At 46.4% G+C, this 21,603-nt stretch overlaps 1 long non-coding RNA gene across 1 annotated transcript; it reads left to right on the top strand.

The window, feature by feature from the left end:
• The first annotated feature begins 1,547 nt into the window (after positions 1–1,547).
• On the top strand, positions 1,548–21,026 carry LOC143651544 (uncharacterized). Its single transcript, XR_013160028.1, has 3 exons — positions 1,548–1,629; positions 1,885–2,070; positions 20,838–21,026. It is a non-coding gene; the product is annotated as an uncharacterized LOC143651544 (long non-coding RNA).
• Positions 21,027–21,603: the final 577 nt, after the last annotated feature.

The following is a 21,603-nucleotide window of genomic DNA, read 5'->3' as shown; positions in this document are numbered from 1 at the left end:
CTGCAGGGTGGCCAGAATGCTGAGAGGGAGGAGTGCATCTTCCTTTCCCTTGGGAGCCTGAAGGAGGGAGGGCCATGGGATACAAGGGACAAAAGTTCCAGCAGGCAGGTCTGGGTGCTGCTTACCCTCAGCTTGGGCCAGTGGCTCTGCCAGGGCACCCTGTGCTCTAGAGATGGGCCAAGGGAGCATTTCCATGCCAGGCACAGGAACACTTGGGGCAGAAATCAGGAGAGAGAGGAAGTCCTGGCCGCACCCCAGGTGCCCTGTGCCTATTAGAGAATGGGAAAATGGCCTTCTGTATTCTCCACCCCACCCTTGGAGCGCCATCCCCTTAGGGCAGAGAGGCAGGCAGCTCACAGGCCAGGATGCCCTCCTGTCGGGCATTCATGTGGCCAGCCCTGGGCTGACATAGATGGCTGGGTTCCCCATCTTGAGGCTGCAGGCTTGGCTTCCAAGCCCAGAGCTGGGACAGCTCGATGACCATGTTCCCATGGCTAGGAATGTGTCGTGAGCCGTTCCCACCTCTCTCCGTGGGTCCCAGCCAGCAGGACAGACCCAAAGATTGTGCCAGAAATACTAACTGGAGTGGGCAAGCAGTAAAACCTGCCTGGCAGGCTCAGCAGTGCCTCCTGGCTGCTGGGAACCCAGAGCCCCAGGGATTCCAAATGCTGGGGCCTGAGCCCACCCTGGCCAGCAAACTCTGGCTTCATCAGCCAAGCAAACACCTGTTGAGGCTGAGAACTTGTCCTAGACCCGTCAGCTATACATTTGCCACCCTCAAATTCCCCGGTGCCCTCAAAATCAAAATCCGTCTTGAGGTCAGCCTGCCCTCCTTTTTTTGGTGCATTCAGTTTTCTGCCAGCATCAGGGCACACTGCTGCTTCTTGGGCTGTACCAGCCGGAGGGACAATGATGGCAAACATTTATTGGGCACCGCCACGGACCCAGCAGAGTCTAGCTCGCCTAATCCTCATCTATCCTTGGATAGATGGGGACCTGGAACAGCAGGTGAGGTCACTTGCCAAGGTCACACAGGTAGTGGACAGAGGCTCTAGGAGTCTTAACCAGCAGGTGCACTGCCCCTTGGAGAAGGGGGTTGCTGGGCTCTCATGGTAGGACCACATTTTATAAAAATGTGCAGGACTCTGGTGGAGTTTTCAAAGCTCACATCCACGACCCTTCACTGTAGCCAGATGTATCCGGAGCCGGGTGGGCACTGGAGCCCGGGATCTTACGGAGGTTGGGATGAAGCCCCCACGACCCAGCCCAGCCTCCCACCTGACGTCAGCCCCGCCCTGGCCACAGAGGGGACTTTGGCCCCACATCTCAGCGCCTTCCTAGTGCTGGACGTGGGCTCCTCTCGGCTGAGACGTGACCCCGCCTAGTTCTGGACCCTGGCTGGACACCTGCGCCCAGTGACGCTGCCACTCAGACCTGCTTGGGGCACCACCCTCACAATAATGATTCTTAGCTTAGCTATTATTGGATGACATCAGGGGACAGTAATAACCATGAGGCTACAGTCAGGGACCCAGACCCAACTTCACATTTCAGCTGCCCCGTGGCTTGAGGACCTCAGGCCAGTGACCCAGTCTCTCTGGCCCCCTGTGGCCCACTCTGCAAAGTGGGGTGAGGTTGTTGAGGGGGAATCAGTGGGATTGAGCCCATGCCGGCCTCCGACCTCCCTCCCTGCTGCCTGGGTGCTGGAAGCAGAGCTGCACAGGGCAGAGACCCAGCCAGTCCAGCGGGATGGAGCCGAGCGGTGGCCCCAGAGAGGGGGGCCCTGTAATGCTGCATGCTACCACGCAGCGAACCCACGCAGCAGCCCAAAGGAACCCAGCAATTAAAAAATTCTGTGACTGTCCATTGTCAATACCCTGACAGGGAAGGGCAGCTTCATACCCGCTAATGACAGTGCCTGGCCAGGCGCTTCCCTTGTGTCAAACTCAAGGCATGGTGCAATTTCTACCAGGGGCACTAATCACTTCTTCAAAGGCTCGCAAAGAAGACGTGAGTGATGGCTGCCCACTCTAGAGAGGGCGTGACTGAGGCACTTTGCGTAAGGCGAAGGTCAGTAGAATGTGCTGGGTTTCTGAGTGTGGCCTCCTCTAGGCCCCGGGGGAACAGGAAGGCGACAGGGGTTGTGGTTGCTGCTAGGGCAGGGGTTCGGGGTGTCTTACAGAAGCGCTGGTCCCCCCTAATAAACTCCCACTCACAACCCAGCTGCTCGGCCATGGCTGCCTTCCCTCTCAGAGCCCAGGATGGGGGGACGGGGAGCCAGTTCCAGGCCGGCTACTGCCAGAGGGGGAGAAGGGTCATGGGGGGTTCCTGGCCGGGAGTCTGGCCCCTAACTGTGTAGACCTGGGGGACTGGCAATTATGAAAATAAACAGATGCCATGCCGGAGACCTGGGTTCGATTCCCAGTACCTGCCTATGCAAAAAAAGAGCAGATCTGTCCTCTGCCGAGGCCTGGCCCAGGGCTGCATCGCTGGCTTGCTTCACAGTAGCCCCCTGGGGAAGCGGCTGAGGCCCCCAGAGGGAGGTGATTGTTGAGGTCACACAGCCAACTGGGGGCAAGGCTGCCCTTGACCCCAGGTCTGAGTGCCTCCAAGCTCTCGCTTGGTTTTATCCCACATTCCAGAGCACCCAACCAAGGAGGGGATGTGGCTGGGTGCTGTGGGCAGGGTGAGGGTGGGGAGTTGGCTCTGTTTCGAATCCCGACTCTGCCAAGGCCTCGGACGCCCCAGGCCCCTCTGAGCCTGCACTCTTGCACTTGCAGATGTGGGGAACACCCCCTGCAGCCAGCTGCCTTGTGAACTAGGTGAGAGGGGTGCCCGTCCCATGCCCAGCATGTAGTAGGTATTCAGTAAAAATATGTTTCCATCTTTACTTTCTGTTTTGGTTTGCAAAACTGCTGAAATGCAATATACCGGGAATGGGGTGGCTTTTACAACGGGGATTTATTAATTTACAAGCTACGGTTCTTAGGCCATGAAAACATTCAAATCAAGGCATCAACAGGCAGTGCTTTCTCCCTGAAGATGGGCTACCAGCAATCCTCAGCTCCTCTGTCACATTGCTAGGCACGTGAGAGTGTCTGCTGGTCTCTCCCTTCTCTCCTGGGTTTCACTGCTTCCAGCTTCTGGCTTCAGTGGCTTCCTCTCTTAGCTTCTCTGGAGCTTTTCTCTGTGTCTTTCTCTCTGTCTCTTATCCACTTACAAAGGACTCCAATAAGAGGATTAAGGCCCCACCTGGGGAATGCATCTTCTGAAATAACCTAATCAAAAGGCCCCTCCCACAGTGATCTATACCTACAAGTATGGATTAGCTGATCTTTTCTGAACATGAATTTTTCTGGGGTACATACGACTTCAAACCATTACCTTTCCCTCAATAATAAGTAATGTGTTAAAAAATTTGAAAAAGTGATCAGACTTTGACTGGAGATATGAATGAAGCTGTCCTAGATAGGACTAAGTTAAATCAGAATACAGGGTAAAGGATGATATGGGCCATATTTTAAAACTTCAACCTCTGTGTGAGAACAAAGGAAGAGATGTTTATTTGGTGAAAAATTTATATTTTGGGTAGCGCGTTACCTAATTTATTCTGTATCATTAGTTTATTGGAACAATATCATTACATGAAATCTTGAATAGGGCGGGAGAGCTTGTTAGTTTGTACATGTTGGTGTGATGTGCTGATGCATCACAGAGCGATTTGGGCAGAGAATAAAAAGGCTATTAGCAATGTCCCCTTGGGCGACTGGGGAGAAAGGCGGAAATGTTAAACTTCCCCATCTGGGGAATTCCGTTATTTTCACAAACAGTGGGGACAACCCATTCAATAAGCTGAACCCTCAATGTTGGGGTTTGCCCCTGTGAAACTTATTCCTGCAAAAGAGAAGCTAGCTTCTTATGATTGTGCCTAAGAGTCACCCCCAGAGAACCTCTTTTGTTGCTCAGATGTGGCCTCTCTCTCTAAGCCAGTTTAGCAGATGAACTCACTGCCCTCCCCCTGCACAGGACATGAGACTCCCCTGGGTGTAAATCCCCCTGGCAACATGGGACAGGACTCCCGGGTAGGAGCCAGGACCTGACATCATGGGATTGAGAGAGACTTCTTGACCAAAACGGGGAAGAGAGAAATGAGACAAAATAAAGTTTCAGTGGCTGAGAGATTTCAAACAGAGTTGAGAGGTCACCCTGGAAGTTATTCTTATGCATTATATAGCTAACCATTTTTAGTTTATGGTGTATTGGAGTGGCTAGAGGGAAGTACCTGAAACTATTGATCTGTATTCCAGTAGCCTTGATTCTTGAGGACGACTGTATTACTATATAGCTTTTACAATGTGACCGTGTGATGTGTAAACCTTGTATGCTCCTTTTATCCAGAGTATGGACAGATAAGTAAAAAAATAAGGAAAAATAAATGAATAATGGGAGGGGGGAATAAGAGGTTAGAAAGATGGGTAGATTTAAATACTAATGGTCAATGAGAAGAGGGGGGAAAGGGGTATGGGATGTATGAGTTTTTTCTTTTCTCTTTTTATTTCTTTTTCTGGAGTGATGCAAATGTTCTAAAAATGATCATGGTGATGAGTATACAATTACGTGATGATATTGTGAGCCCTTGATTGTGTACTTTGGATGGACTGTACATGTGTGAAGATATCTCAATAAGAATATTAAAATAATCATAATAAGTAATGTGTCCCCTCTCCAGGCAAAATATTTACATTTTGACCAAGGCCTCTGTCTTTATTGAAGGGGCATGGGTGATGGTGGAGTTCTGGGCAGTTCAAGCCAAGTGGGACAGCTGAAAAGGCCCTCCTTACTCCTTAAACCACATGGAGAGCAGCCTGGGGGCCGCCTGCTGCGTGCCAGGTTCTCTGTTCTCTGGCACTGCGTGTGGCTATCATTATCACAAATGCACTGCTTCTCCCAAGTTCCCCAAATTCTCCTGAGCTGAGCTCATTTCACAGTCTCCAGCCACTGGAGAATGATTTTTCCCAGACTCATACTTTAAGAAATCGTACTTCCCAGAGCCAGCTTTAAAGGGTAACAGTCATTCAGAGAAACACAGTATAGGAACCCTTATTAGATCACACACACACACACACGTGTGTGTGCACACATACTCACAACTCTGTGAAAATGATGTCAGTGCTGGCAGGGCTATGAAAACTCAGCACATACAACTTCAACTTTTCCTGGGATGTTCTTTCCCAGCTTTGTTGCTTGTTGTTCCAACCCAGCTCTTGGAGGGCTTGTGTCTGGGCAGCCCAAAGACCAAAGGACACATCAGGCCTGGTGATGGACATGGACTTTATTAGGACTTACCAACAGAAGAGGGTTCTTCCCCAGTGGTGGCTGGCTGTGGAAAATGGAAGTCAATACTCTGCAAAGGGGAGGGGAGAGTGCAAGGGCTTATAAGGTTTAGGACAAGGATGTGAGAACAGAGTTTCAACAGGGTTTCCTGACACAGGGATTAGAGGTTTGTTATCAGCAGTGATTAAGGGAGGGGAGTTCCAGTGCTTTGTTTATGATACCATTTGTACATTCTTTCCCCCATGAGGCGGTTGATGACCTTTGATGTCTATTCCAGTCAAGTAGGTGGCTTCGTGCAATGACCTGCCCTCATCCCAAGCTCTGGATCTCCACACCTGTGCACATGGAGACTGTTGGGTTTGCTAAAGCTGATGAAATGCAAGATACCAGAAAAGGACTGGCTTTTAACGATGGGGATTTATTAGCTTACAAGTTTACAATTATAAGACCCTGAAAATGTCCTAATTAAGGCATCAACAGGATGATACCTTCTCTGAAGACAGGCTGCCAGCAAGCTTGAGTTCACCTGTCAGGTAGCAAGGCACATGGCAATGTCTGCTGGTCCTTCTCTCCCGGGTTTCATTGCTTCAGCTTCTGGCTTCAGTGGATTCCTTTCAGCTTCTCTTTTCCTGTGAGCAGCTCTTCATTTTACCTCTTTCTGAGCTTCTGCCTCTCTTAGGTTCTCTGTGTGTTTTGTTCTCTTATAAAGGACTCCAGTGAGAGGATTAAGACACACCTTGAATGGGGTGGGTTGCATCTCATTTGAAACAACCTAACCAAAAGTTCCCACCTACAATAGGTCTGCGCCCACAGGAATGGATTAAGAAAACATGACCTTTCAGGGGTGCATAACAACCTCAAAATACCACAGAACAGTGGGAATCGCTGCTCCTTCCTAATAGTTACCATAACACATGGCTCTCTCTCATGAAATTTCTCCCGGCCTGCTCTATCACTCCCAGCTAGGCTGTGAACTTCTCGAGGACAGTTTTGGCCTGAGGAACACCAAGAAGCAACCCACCCCATGCCCAAGTGAGCACTTTCTGCACTTGATTTGTGGTCCTTACGACCCTTTAATGTTGTAATTCTCCACAAATGGGGAAACTGAGGCTCAGAAAGTTTCATCCACCTGCCCAGGCCTACCTGAACCTGGGCACTGCATGCCCAGGGCTGCCTCTGCCGTCTTTAGGAACCCTGGGGATGAAAGGAGGGCCAGGCAGGTGGACAAGCAGGGCTGGCACTGGGCACTGGTGCCACCCCTGGGGTGGGGAGGCTGGGACTCTGCAGAAGGAGAAGGTCTTTGAACAGCTGGGTCCTGGCATGGGTGCTAGCCATGTGCAGAGAGGGTCAGGTAAAGGCAGGGAGGTGTGACAGATGACAGTGCGTTTGGGGAACAGGTTCTTTACACTGTCCTTTTGGTGGATGGGAAAATGTACGTTAACAGCAGGGCAGTTAGGAGAGAACACAACTCTTTGGACAGAGTGACCCAAAGACCATACTCAGTAAATCGATGCAACCTAGAGTAAAAGGGTCACACATGAACCTGGTGGTCAGGTTCATGTGTGAACTTGTGCCCAGTTGTCTGGTCGAGTAAGCACTGGCCTAACAGCTATTCTGAGGACATTTTGAGGACTTAAATCATCAGTAAGTTGACACCAGCACTTATGTCTGATTACATCCACAATCCACTAGGGAGAACGTCTTCAGAAATGAGACGTTTCATTCAATCAGTTGAAGGCTTTAAAAAGAGAAGTGATGACTTCAGCAGTCAGAAGAGAGAACTTTCATCTCTGCTTCAGTCAGCCAGCTTCTCCTGGGGGAATTCATGGAAATTCTTTGTTCTAGTTTGCTAGCTGCCAGAATGCAATATATCAGAAATGGATGGCTTTTAAAAAGGGGAATTTAGTAAGTTGCAAGTTAACAGTTTTTAGGCCATGGAAATGTCCCAATTAAAGCAAGTCTGTAGAAATGTCAAAAATAAGGCATCCAGGGAAAGATACCTTGATTTAAGAAGTCTGATGAAGTTCAGGGTTTCTCTCTCATCTGGAAAGGCACATGGTGAACATGGTATTATCTGCTGGCTTCTTCTCCAGCTCCCCAGAAGGCGTTTTCCTTCTTTATCACCAAAAGTTGCTGGCTGGGGGACTCTCTGCTTCATGGTACTGCTGCATTCTCTGCTCTCTCAGATTCTCCCACTTTCTCCAAAATGTTTCCTCTTTTATAGGATTCCACAAATAATCAAGACCCACCTGAAATGGGTGGAGACACCTCTCTACTGAGTCAAGTTTAATACCCACCTTTGATTGAGTCACATCTCATGGAGACAAACTAATTAAAGTTTCCAACATACAGTACTGAATAGGCATTAGGAGAAACAGCTACCTTTACAAAATGGGATTAGGATTAAAACATGGCTTTTCTAGGGTACATACATCCTTTCAAACCAGCATAACCTTCGAGTTCCCAGCTTGCAGCCTACCCTATGGAATTTGGACTTGTGAATCTCCACAATTGTGTGAGACACTTTTATAAAATCTCATCATATTTACAGGTAGCTTCTATAGGTTCTGTTTCCCTAGAGAACCCTGACTCATACAGGTGCCAGGAGTGGTTCTTGAGAAACAGAACTTTAAAAATGAACTTTCTGAATTGGTTCTGGGGTTTGTGCAATTAGTTCTTTACTCTGATTAGATTCAAAGGCCCTAATGACTCTATTTCCAATAATCAAGATGGCACTGTGTGCCCATGTCATCAGTTGGCAATAGAGGTACACAAAATATCACCACTGGACATAACTAATTGCTTATAAGAAACAAGGCTCTGGGTGAGAGTATTTTTGACATCTTAACAGAGTTTTGTAGAGTTAAAAAGTATAAGGAAGTAGGTTAGTTGTTCCTAGATATGCTGGATATTGTTATTAAAAAAAAAGGTATGACCCCCTAAGATTGGGAATGAGACAAGGATGCCCATTGTCACCACTGTTATTCAACATTGTACTCGAAGTCCTAGCTGGAGTGATTAGACAGGAGTAAGGAATAAAAGGCATCCAAACAGGAAAAGAAGAGGTAAAACTTTGATTATTTGCAGATGACATGCTCCTATACTTACGAAACCCTGAGAATTCTACAACAAAGCTTCTTGAGCTAATGAGCAAATTCAGCAAAGTGATGGGATAACAGATTAATGTACACAAGTCAGTAATGTTAGCATACTCAAGCAATGAACTATCTGAGGAGACAATTAAGGAAAAAAATCCATTCAAACTAGTGACCAAAAGAATCAGGTATCTAGGAATAAGCCTAATCAGGGACGTCAAGGACTTGTACACAGAAAATGACAAAACACTGCTAAAAGAAATCAAAGACCTAAATAGATGGAAAGACGTTCCATGATCATGGATAGGAAGGCTGAACGTCATTAAGATGTCAATTCTACCCAAACTGATGTACAGATTCAATGCAACACCAATCAAAATCCCAACTACCTAATTTGAAAACTTGGAAAAGCTAGTTATCAAATTTATTTGGAAGAGAAAAAGTCCCCAAATAGATAAAGACCCCAAATAAAGACATCCTAAAAAAGAAGAGAAGTGAGAAGACTAACACTCTTTGACTTTAAATCTTACTATAAAGCCACAGTGGACAAAATAAGATGGTACTGGCACAAAGATAGAAGTATCGATCGATGGAACAAAGTCAAAAGTGCAGAGATGGACCACCAAATCTACAGACAATTGATCTTATATGGCCCCCAAATCTTATCATGAACTGGGACAATAAATGGGCATGGGAGACTTGGATATCAATAACCCCCCAAAACTGAAAGAGAATCCCGACTTCACACCCTATACAAAAATTAATTCAAAATGGAAGACCTAAATGTGAGAGCCAGTACCATAAAACTTCTAGAAGAAAATGCAGGGAAACATGTTCAAGATTAGTAACAGGAGGTAGCCTAAAGCATAAGGATGGAAGAAAAAATAGACAAATGGAAACTTCTTAAGATCAAGAGTTTCTGTGCCTCAAAGGACTTTGTCAAAAAGGTGAAGCGGCAGCCAACTCAATGGGAGAAAATATTTGAAAGCCACGTATTAGATAAAGGTTTGATATTCTGTTTACATAAAAAAAAATTGAACAACTCAACAACGAAAGAATAAATGACTCAATTGTAAAATAGGGAGAGGAAATGAATAGACATTTTTCTGAAGAGCAAATACAGGTGGCTAAAAACCTCATGAAGCAATGCTCATTTTCATTAGATAAAAGGGAAATGCAAATTAAGATGACAATGAGATATCACCTCACACTTATAAGAATGGCTACTATTAAACAGAAAACTGCAAATGTTGGAGACGATGTGGAGAAATTAGACACTTATTCACTGCTAGTGGGTATGTATAATAGTGCAACTGCTGTGGAAGATCGTTTAGCGATTCCTCAGAAAACTAAATATTGAGTTGCCCTATGACCCGGGAATATCCGATATCTGGTGTATGCCCAGAAGAGCTGAAAGCAATGACATGAACAGACATTTGTGCACCAATGTTCATAGCGGCACTATTCACAATTGCCGAGAGACAGAAACAATCCAAGTGCCCATCAACAGATGAGTGGATAAACAAAATGTGGTTATATACGTATGATGGAGTATTATGCAGCAGTAAGATGAAATAAGGTCCTGAAGAATATGTCAGTGTGGGCAAACCTTGAGGATATAATGCTGAGTGAAATAAGTCAGACACAAAAGAATAGACACTGCATGATTTTGATAATATGACTCTGGTAAAGATAATCTCAGAGGTTACACTACAGAATATAACAGACCTAGAGGTACACAAAAGCTAGAGACAGGGGAAAGGTTACCCGGTGAGCTTGAACCTAAGTGTGAGGCAATGGATAGAAGTGATGGTAACTAATTAGCATGTTTATAAATAACATTGCCAGATTTAAGGTGGATATGACTGAAAGGAGATATATAGTTGTTCTAGTTTGCTAGCTGCCGGAATGCAACACACCAGAGATGAATTGGCTTTTAATAAAAGGGGATTTGTTTTGTTAGTTCTTCAGAGGAAAGGCAGCTAACTTTCCACTGAGGCTGTTTCTTACATGGGAAGCACAGGGCGATCTCTGCTGGCCTTCTCTCCAGGCCTCTGGGTTCCAAAAGCTTTCCCCAGGGTGATTTCTTTCTGCATCTCCAAAGGCCTGGGCTGAGCTGCGAGTGCTGAGATGAGGTATGCCGAGCTGCTTGGGCTGTGCTACGTTGCACTCTCTCATTTAAGCACCAGCCAATTAAGTCAAACGTCATTCATTGCAGCAGGCATGCCTCCTAGCCGACTGCAGATGTAATCAGCAACAGATGAGGTTCACTTACCACTGGCTCATGTCCACAGCAACAGAACTAGGTGCCTTCACCTGGCCAAGCTGACAACTGAATCTAGCTACCACAATAGTACATGTATCTCACTGATTAAATCTACAATTATAAATAAGTTCTTGCATGAAATATTTCCAAGTTTCAATAGTGGACAAAAAGTCAATAGAGGAGGGGTATGGGGGGGAACTAAAAATGCAAGCTATGGCCATTAGTTAACAGGAAGACATCAGCAGTACCACAGCACTACCAGGGGCAACTAACTGGGGTATGGGGGAAGGACAAGTGGTAAGGGTACAAGTGATCAACTTGTGTTTACCAGTTCTTTGTCATTATGGATCAACAAAAATTGTCTAAACTTGAGAGTGTTGCTGATTGTACAACCAAGTGAGGATAATAAGACATGGTTTGTTTATTTTGACATTAGCCATGATGCCCAATAGATGCAGGGAGCTGAAGGGTACAGTGACTGAGAGGCAGAATGGTGAACTGTGATACAATTATATGATGGGATGTGGTGCGGCTACAGAAAGGAAAAGATGTCAAGAGGCATACAACAAACAGAATAAACCTTGGGGACAATGTCTTGGGCAAAATAAGCCAGAAACATGCTAAAGTTTATCTCAGAAAATACTCATAAGAAAATTGGAGCCTAGATTGTAGGCTCTTATTGCAGCCACACTTACTCTGAAGTTATAAATGTATTGCTAGATTCTGAGGAACTGAGCGATATGTGCACCAGCTGGTATTTCCTTGCAACTTTCAGTAACTCTGTGACACCTAAGACCCAGAAATGGAGTGCTGCAGCCCTGAAAGTTAGCATATTTCTGTTCGATAACAGTTACAGTAATCAGAGGGAGGAGCAGGCCTCAATCAGAGTTCAAAATGAAGCCGATCTGCCTGGGTCTAAGGTAAATTAGAATACAGGGTAAAAGGTGATAGTGTGTGTACACTAGACTTTCACCTACTTTATGAGACTAAAAGCAGAGAGGTTTAGTATGTCTGGAAACTAAATTTTCTGTTACATATAATCTAAATCCACCTGTCTGGATGGCTTATTTAAACAACCCAAACTACTGGAGTCCAGAATGGGAACGAAGCCTTGCAATTCTGTATAATGTAATACCAGGTTACATTTCAGATTATAGTGAGCTGATAATTAAAAAATATTGGTAGAATTCTGTGTGGGTCTGAACAGGGGGTGGAATATATATACACAGCACTATTAAACCTTCTGACCTGGGAAACCCCAGGTATCCTCTCAACTACTGGGGATTCCCAAGAAAATAGGCCAAGCCCTGGATTGTGAGGCTTATTCTGTTAAGACTTATTTCTGTTATGGAGAAGCTAAGACTCCCCAAAATGAGGCCTAAGAGTTGCTTCCAGGAAACTTCTCTGTTGCCTCTCTCTGTCTAAGCCCAACTCTGCAAGGAAAATCATTATCCTCTCCCCATGTGGGACGTGGCATTCAAGGGTGAAAATCTCCTTCACAACTTGGGGCATGATTCCTGGGGATGAGTCTGGCCCTAGCACCATGGGATCAACAGCACCTTCTGGACCAAAAGGGGGAGAAAAGTGTACTAAAGTAAAGGCATCAGTGGCCACGAGAGACCAAATGGAGTCAAGAGGGTATTGGGGGCTGCTCTCAAGCAAGCTTTAGCTGGATTGTGCTAATTCCCATGGTTTGCTAAACCCCAACCAACACCACTCCTGTTGTCTCTTAAGAACACCAAGGGCTCAGACTGAGACTATAAAGACTCCAGGCAATATGTTTGCTTCCCTGGGAACCAAAATATCAGGTTGATTGGACTAAGTGAGCAAGAAGCAGCAAGTACTCTAGACTTATTGGTAAGGCATTTGCATGTCAGAGGATATGAGATAAATCCAGCAAAAATTCAAGGTCCTTCCACCTCAGTGAAATTTCTAAGTGTCCAGGGTGTGGGGCATGTCAAGATATCCCTTTTAAGGTGAAGGATAAGGTGTTGCATCTGGCGCCTCCTAAGACCAAAAAAGAGATATAATGCCTTGTCAGCCTCCTTGAACTTTGGAGTCTACATGCTCCTCTGTTGGGTGTGTTGCTCCATCCCATTTACCTAGTGACCAGAAAAGCTGCTAATTTTGAGTGGGGGCTAGAACGAGAGGAGGCTCTGTGACCGGCCCAGGCTGCCGTGCAAGTTGCTCTGCCATTTGGGCCATAGGATCCGGCAGATCCAATGGTGCTGGGAGTGCGTTCAGCGGCAAATAGAGATGCTGCCTGGAGTCTTTGGCAAACGCTTGTAGGGGAATCACAATAGGCCCTTAGGATTTTGGAGTAAAGCCTCACTGTCCTTTGCAGATAACCTCTCTCCTTTTGAGAAACAGCTTTTGGCCATCCTACTTGCCGAGCCATATATTTGGACATGCACAGCAGCACTCATTTATAAAATGGAAATGGTATATCAGAGATAGGGCTCGAGCAGTTCCTGAAGGCACAAGTAAGTTACATGAGAAAATGGCCCAAATATTCACGGCCCTCACTCCTGCCACATTACCTTATCTTTCCCAGCCCAGAGCTATGGCCCCTTAGGGAGTTCCTTACAGTCTGAGGAAGAGAAAACTTGGTGGTGTAATATGCAGATAGCACCTGAAAGAGGACAGCTGCAGCACCGCAGCCCTTTTCTGGGATGTCCCTGCAGGACAGTGGTGAAGAGAAACCTTCCCAGTGGGTGAAACTTCAAGCAGTGCACCAGGTTGCTCATTTTCTTTGGAAGGTGAACTGGCCGAAGGTGCATTTGTATACTGACTCATGGGCTGTTGTGAATGGTTTAGCTGATGGTCAGAGACTTGGAAGCAGCATGATTGGAAAATTGGTGACAAAGAGGTCTAGGGAAGAGGTGGGTGGATAGACATTTCTGAGTGGGCAAAAAATACATGAAAAATTTGTGTTCCACATGAATGCTCACCAGAAGGTGACTTCGGCAGAAGATTTTTTTTTTTTTTTTTTTGGCAAACAAAGCCTTCAATTTTTTGTATAATGTAACATATATACAAAGCAAAGAAATAAGAAAGCATAGTTTTCAAAGCATGCTTCAACAAGTAGTTACAGGACAGATTCCAGAGTTTGTCATAGGCTACCACATGATCCTCTCGGGTTTTCTCCTTCTAGATGCTCCAGAATATAGGAGGCTTGAAGGCATAAATATTTTTTTTACCGTCGTAATCAACTTTTTTTCTTTTTCGTGAAAAAAAAAGCCATAAATTTCAAAGCACAGCACCACAATTAGTTGTAGAACATATTTCAGAGTTTGACATGAGTTACAATTCCACAATTTTAGGTTTTTACTTCTAGCTGCTCTAGGATACTAGAGACTAAAAGAGATATAAATTTAATGATTCAGCAATCACATTCATTTGTCAAATTCTATCTTCTCTGTACAAGTTTACCATCATCTTTGATCTTTTCATCCCCCTCTTTAGGGGTATTTGGGCTATGGCCACTCTAAATTTTTCATGTTGGAAGGGTTTGTCAATAATTTGGGGTAGGAGATAGAATTATCTGATATTTGGAGAGGCTGAGCCCTCTAGGTTTCAAGACTTATCTGGTCGAGGGACCCCATCTGGAGGTTGTAGTTTTCCAGCAGAGGATTTTTAAGTGGATAAGAAAACCAGTCACCTTCTTTCCCCAGCCACTCCTGCTATTGCCCAATGGGCTCATGAACAAAGTGGGCATGGTGGGAGCGATGGAGGTTATGCATGGGCTCAGCAACATGGACTTCCACTCACCAAGGCCGACCTGTCTCTGGCCACTGCTGAGTGCCCAATCTGCCCACAGCAGAGACTCATACTCAGTCCCCGATATGGCACCTTTCCCTAGGATGATCAGCCTGCTACCTGGTGGCAGGTTGATTACCTTGGACCACTTCCATCATGGAAGGGGCAGTGATTAGTTCTACCTGGAATAGTCACATACTCCAGATATGAGTTTGCCTTCCCTGCACACAATGCTTCTGCCAAAACTATTATCAATGGACTTACAGAACACCTTATCCACTGCCATGGTGTTCCACACAACATTGCCTCTGATCAAGGAACCCACTTCACAGCAAATGAAATGCAGGAATGGGCACATGCTCAGGGGCTGGTCTTACTATATTCCCCATCATCTTGAAGTGTCTGGATTGACAGAACGATGGAATGGCCTTTTGAAGACTCAGTGATGATGCCAACTAGGTGGCAATAGCTGTTGCAGATCTGGGGCAGTATTCTCCAGGAGACCATGTATGGTCTAAATCAGCATCCATTCTATGGTGCTGTTTCTCCTATTGCCAGGATTCACAGGTCCAGGAATCAAAGGGTGGAAACGGGAGTGGTACCACTCACTATTATCACTAGTGATCCACTAGAAAAATTTTTGCTTCCTGTCCCTGCAACTGTAAGTTCTGTTGTTCTACAGGTCTTAGTTGCAAAAACAGGAGTGCTCCTACCAAGAGACACAGCAATGTTTCCAATGACCTGGAAGTTAAGACTGCCAACCAGCCACTTTGGGCTTTTATGCCTTTGAATCAACAGGCAAAGAAGGGGATTACTGTACTGGCTAGGGTGATCCTGACTATCGGGGGAAATAGGACTGCAGCTACACAATGGAGGTAAAGAAGAGTTTGCATGGAATACAGGAGATCCCCTAGAGTATCTCTTAGTCCTACCATGCCCTGTGATTATAATCAATGGAAAACTGCAACAACCCAATCCAGGCAGAACTACCAATGGCCCAGAACGTCAGGAATGAAGGTTTGGGTTACCCCACCAGGCAAAGAACCACAGCCAGCTGAGGTGCTTGCTAAGGGTAAAGAAAACATGGAATGGATAGTGGAAGAAGGTGGTAATAAATGTATAACCACGTGTCCAGTTACAGAAATTGCTGAATGGTATGAATAATTCTTCCTTATTTTGTTATGAATATGTTTGTATTTATACATAAAGCAGATATCTTGTTTTCTTCTCTATCTTAACCCTTATCACATGACGTAAGTTGTATTGTTCATGTTGCAGTATTTAAGTTACAGGATATCAAGTTTAAGAGTGAACATTATCCAAGGACTTGCACCCTATTCTGGAGAGATTTAGTGTGCAGCTAGTTGCATGCAGGACAGCTAAGTATTGTTAGGTGAAAAATATCTGTTATGGTTTTTTATTCAGAGATTAAGATTGGTTAAGGTGATGTGTGTAAGGTGCCTGGTTAAGAAGGGGTGGATAATGATGGTTAAGTCCATGTGTCAATTTAGTCGGGTGATGTGCCCACTTGTCTGGTCAAGTAAGCACTGACCCAACAGTTACCACAAGGATAGGTTGTGGACTTAAATCATCAGCAAGTTGATCATATTTATGGTTGATTACATCTACAATCAATGGATGAGAGCGTCTTCAGCAATGAGAGAGGTTTCGTCCAATCAGTTGAAGACTTTAAAAGGAGAGGTGATGACTTCAGCAGTTAGAAGAGAGAACTTTCATCTCTACTTCAGCCAGCTTCTCCTGGGGAATTCATGGAAAACCTTCACGCTTGCAGTCTGTCCTGTGGAATTTGAACTTGTGCATCCCCACCGTTGCATGAAACACTTACATAAAATCCCACAATATTTACGGCGGTTTTCTGTTGGTTCTGTTTCTTTAGAGAGCCCTGACTCATAAGAAGGGTGTGTCATGGGCCTCTGCCTTCAGCCCTGAACATCTATTTCAATGGGAAGGTTGGCACCTCAGATGCACCTGTGCCCCGTGACAAGCTTCAGCATGTGGGAGCAGGGACTGAACAGGGAACAAGGAGAACAAGAAAGCATGCAGCCAGGCACAAAAGGTTAATTGCACAAAAGCATAAGTTATTGGTGAGGCTTTATTTTTTCCCTCTCAAATTATCTTTTTTTTTTTGTATACTTTATGGTGGGGTCACATTTCATTCTTGTTCCACGTGACTATCCCATTATTGCAGCACCATCTGTTGAAATTTTGTGTGTGTGTGTATGTGTAGGGGGATGGGGTTCATAGACTGGGAATCTGAACCCTGGTCTCCTGCAGAGCAAGCAAGAATTCTACCCCTGAACTACCCTTGCACCCTTCAAGTTATCTTTTTTTTTTTTTTTTTTTTTTTTTTTTTAAGGAAAGACAGAGAGAAGGAAGGAAGGATAGAAGGAAGGAAGAAAGGGAAACATCTTTAAACATTTTCTTGTTTTATTGTATTTTGTTTTTCCGTTTTTTGTTACATGGGCTGGGGCCGGGAATCGAACCGAGGTCCTCCGGCATAGCAGGCAAGCACTTTGCCCGCTGAGCCACCGCGGCCCGCCCTCAAGTTATCTTTTAAAAGGGCATATCTCCAGGCTGAGATGGGGAGATCTTGTCCCTGAGCATGCTATAGAAGGTTCTCTATAAACACCTGTGGTCAGTGGGTCCTGGCTGGGTGGCCTGGGCCACTGGGAGTCATGAGCGGAGAGAGTCCTTCTGAGGAGATGGCCCCAGCAAGGCTCCCATCTCCACTCCCTAACAGCTGGGGGTGTCCCCCTCCTATAGAAGAACCCAAGCCAAGCCAGAAGTGGCCATTCCGGTTGACCAGGGAGGGCCATGGGGGTGAATAGGGCTGACAGCCTCGGAGTGGGAGGCAGTGGGTAATTACCCCACTGTGGGGTGTGAATGAGGGCAGCTCTTGTGCCCGCAGTGACCAGCTGGTAGAGCTGGTCAAGGGCAGACTCTGGAAGCAGGAGCAATGACTCATGGACGAGTCAACTGTCTTCAGATCTCCAGGCAAGTCAGGCTAACTGCCGTGCCTCAGTTTCCTCAGCTGTAAAGGGGATGACACACAGAGCAGAGTAGTGAAGGAGTGGCATAGGGTGGGCACTTGGGCCATAGGAGTCCCACTTCCTCTACATCCCTGAAAGATGGTTGTGTGGCCTCAGCTTGCTCATCTCCAGGGACAGAGGACTCACCACCTTGAGTTTGAGACAGGGCAGACCCTGGTCCTGCCTGTAAAGTAGTCTCAGACCCGCTGGGATGAGCTGACCTGGGACATGGCAGGCAGGGGGCAGGACTCCCTGAAAAAGTCCCAGCTCAGTGCAGGGCCTCCTTGGCCCCCCTGCCCGAGGGCACCTCCTGTCTCCAGGAGCACCCAGCCATTCCAGTCAGGCAGGTCCGGGAGTGGAGGGGCCAGAAGCCGCTGTGGTTTGAAAAGACAGAGGGATTATCTGCCTGCTGGGTTCCTTTCCCGGTTTCCAGCAAAGCTGCTGACAGACCAGCTTCTCCAGGGAGGGACGGTTTCCTCACTTCCTGTGACCTCTGCAAGGCAAATCCTTCCTGGGCTGGCTGAGCTACCTCGGGTGGGCCCTCCTGGCTTGGACAGCCGTGGACGGATGGAGCAGCAATGAGCTCTTACAGGAAAGCACCGATCTGTCGTTTTCCTCCGGAAGTGCCCGGCCGGATTTGCCAGCTGCCCCTCCTAGAAGCTGGAGAAAGGCCAGATGGTCATCCTGGGGCCAGACTACGTGAGGGCAGCTGGCCTGGAAGGTGCCGCTTCGTGGGAAAATACCCATCCTCCACCTCTGGAATCCCACTTCTCAGAACTTATTCTGAGGAAACGATGCAACAGGAAAACAAAATCGTGCTCAAACATGTCCCCATGGAGTTATTTATCCTAGTGCAGCCCTGGGGATAATCCTCATGTCCAGCAATGGGGGAGCAGCTCGGCACCTCCATGGGTTAAATGTCACCTAATTGTGAAATAACACAAATGGGGAGGCTGGGGCTGGGGGCGGGGAGGGGTGTGTGGGGGGTGCCCAGAAGTCCTCTCTTGGTCACTTTGCCTTTCCTGAACTTTCACATTCCAGCCCCTCCATCCTGCCCGGCACCGGCTAAATAGACCAATTCCAGGCCCCACCCAGAAAGAGTGAATCAGAATCTTCAAGAAAGGGTCTGGGACTCTTAGAAGTGTCCCACTGGATTTGTATCATCAGGCAGGAGTGAGACACCCTAGGTTAAATTGCAATTTCCACAATGTGCTTATTTAAATCTTGTTAAGTCTTAGTTACTGAGACTGTAAAACGGCCCTGGCCCCATATTTTCAAACTTCAACCTTTATGTGAAATCAAAGGGAGAGATGTTTATTTGGTGAAAATTTTATATTTTGGGTAGCGCATTATCTAATTTAACTTGTATGGTCAGTTTATTGGAACACCATAATTACATAGACTCTTTTTTTTAAACTTTTTTTATTAGACTCTTTTTTTTTGAATCCAAGTGCCAAATTAAACTTTATTAAGAAGCCAATTTTCAAATACAATATAGTTAAAGACAAAGTTTTTTAAAAGTCAAAGACTCTCAGTGAAAACAGAGACACATCTTGAGCTGGTGCTTTAGAAGTTGTTTGGACAGGGGAATGAATGTGGGAGGGCAGTTCAGCAGTGAACTTTGGCTTTATAAGAAGTTGCCATGGGAAAAGATATAAGCACATTTGCTAAATACAAAATAACAACAACAACAACAACAAATGACTTTTGTATCATGCTGCAGCCTTAACAAGGTTCACATTTTTTATGTAAATTATTTTATTTAATCATTATACAATCCCATGGAGGAAGTTGGTAGAATTAATGCTTCCCAAAATGATACCCATTTTACAAATGAGAATATTAATACTGAGTTAAGATCAGGGTGAGGGTGAAGATAAGATGGAGGGTCAGAGTGTACTAAGACTGAAATTAGGTTGGATCTCTCTCTTCTGCTAAATGACCTACACCAGGATTCACCCCAGTTAGTAGAGATATATCTATTCCCCGCATAGGTGAGGAGGGGGAGATAGGATTTTCTAAGGCTTCAGATTGTTCCTCTGTGGGTATTAACCTCTGGAGCCTAAATTTCATCCTGAATTATAGCTGCCTTTCCTCACTCTCTAGCTATAGTATTCTACCAGGTCAGAAGAAGGATGATGTATAGGTCTTGGTCCCGTGGTTAATAATTCAGAGGAGGGGGCAGTGTTCCCACACCAATTTACATAGACTCTTAAATAGGGCACGAGACCTTGCTGGTTTGTATAGGTAGGTATGATGTGCCAATGTGGGCAGAGACTCTGTTTGCAGAGTCCCCTTGGGTGACTGGGGAGAAAGGTGGAAATGTTAAACTTCCCCTTCCCTGATATTTTCACAAGCAGTGGGGACAACCAATTTAATAAGCTGAGCCCTCAGACTTGGGGCTTTCCCCTATGAAGCTTATTCCTGCAAAGGAGAGGCTAAGTCTACTGATAATTGTGCCTGAGTCACCCCCGGAGAACCTCCTATGTGGCTCAGATGTGGCATCTCTTTAAGACACCTTGCCAGGTGAACTCACTGCCCTCCCTCCTAGGTAGGACATGACTCCCAGGGGTGTAAATCTTCCTGGCAACATGGGACCCGACTCCCAGGGATGAGCCAGGACCCCACATCATTGGAATGAGAAAGCCTTCTTGACCAAAAGAGGAAAGAAAGAAATGAGACAAAATAAAATTTCAGTGGCTGAAAGATTTCAAACCGAGTCGGGAGGTTATCATGGAGGTTATTCTTACGCATCATGTAGATATTCCTTTTTAGTTTATGGTGTTTTAAAGTGGCTGGAGGGAAGTATCTGAAACTGTTGAGCTGTGTTCTAGTAGCCTTGATTCTTGAAGAAGACTGTATAACTGCATAGCTTTTATAATGTGACTGTGTGATTGTGAAGGCTTTGTGTCTGATGATCCTTTTATCCAGGGTATGGACAAAAGAGTAAAAAAATAAAGGATAAAAATGAATAAATAATAGGGGAGATAAAGGGTAAAAATTGGGTAAACTGAACTACTGTGGGTCAATGAGAGGGAGGGGTTGGGGTATGGGATGTATGAGTTCTTTTTTCTTCTTTTTCTGGAGTGATACAAATGTTCTAAAAATGATCATGGTGAAGAATATACAATTATGTGATGATATTGTGAGTCATTGATTGTATAATATGGTTGGACTGTACATATGTGGCTATTCCTCAATGAAATTATTAAACAAAAACAAACACTGGGCCTGGCAACAGGGCTTGCCCCTGGGGGGCTGGGGGGAGGAGGGCTAGTGAGGCAGTGGACGAGGAGCCACTATCACCACTGACACAGCTTGTCCATTCCACAGTGTCATCGTCTCGCCTATGACCGCCAAGGGCAGTCACGCTTGCCCACTGCACCAGGTCACACGGACATGGTTTGAGGACATTCCGATACCTAGGAAGTGTGCAAGGCCTGGGACGTATTTCTGTGGGGGTCTGCTCCACCGTGCTCGCCCCCTGCCCAGCGAGAGCCCCTGCAATCCCTGCAGACAGGAGCGGCTCTAAAGAGAACCGGGGGGGGGGTTATGCTCCTGCAAGAGAGCACCTCCTCCCTCCAAGCTGGAGCCCCAGCAGCCAGGGGGTACCTGGGTGTGGCTGAGCCCCTGCTCTGTGCCTGTGGGGTCCAGGCATGGGGAGGGGGCCTAGGAGGCGGAGGCCCAGGAAGGAGGAGGCTGGCTGAGTTCCAGAGAAGAGTCTTCCAGAAAGAAGGGAAGGCCAGGCAAAGGCTCCAGCCCTGGAGATCACAGTGACTGGGGCAGAGGGAGGAGGAACAGAGGGAAGTGGCCAAGGCCAGACCCTGGAAGGTCCAGGTGAGCAGCCGAACGCACGTGGGAGCCCGTGGGAGGTTTTGGAGCAGGGGCATGACGAGGTGCTCCCTTCACCGCGGACGGCCTGTGCTGGGTTCACAACAGGGTCAGAAAGCCCAGGTGGGAGCTGTCCCTGCAGCCCAGGTGAGAGAGGGCGGCGGCATGGGCTGGGAGAAGCAGTCCACGATAGAAGAAGTGGGAGGGTCAGCGATACGGGTTGAACTGTATTCCCCAGAAAGACATATTCAAGTCCTAACGCCTGGAA

Source organism: Tamandua tetradactyla, chromosome 12 (assembly GCF_023851605.1).
Source record: "Tamandua tetradactyla isolate mTamTet1 chromosome 12, mTamTet1.pri, whole genome shotgun sequence".
In the NCBI taxonomy this organism is placed as follows: Eukaryota; Metazoa; Chordata; class Mammalia; order Pilosa; family Myrmecophagidae; genus Tamandua; species Tamandua tetradactyla.
The sequence above is the reverse complement of the archived record's forward strand: the minus strand, read 5'-3'. Positions and strand labels throughout refer to the sequence as shown.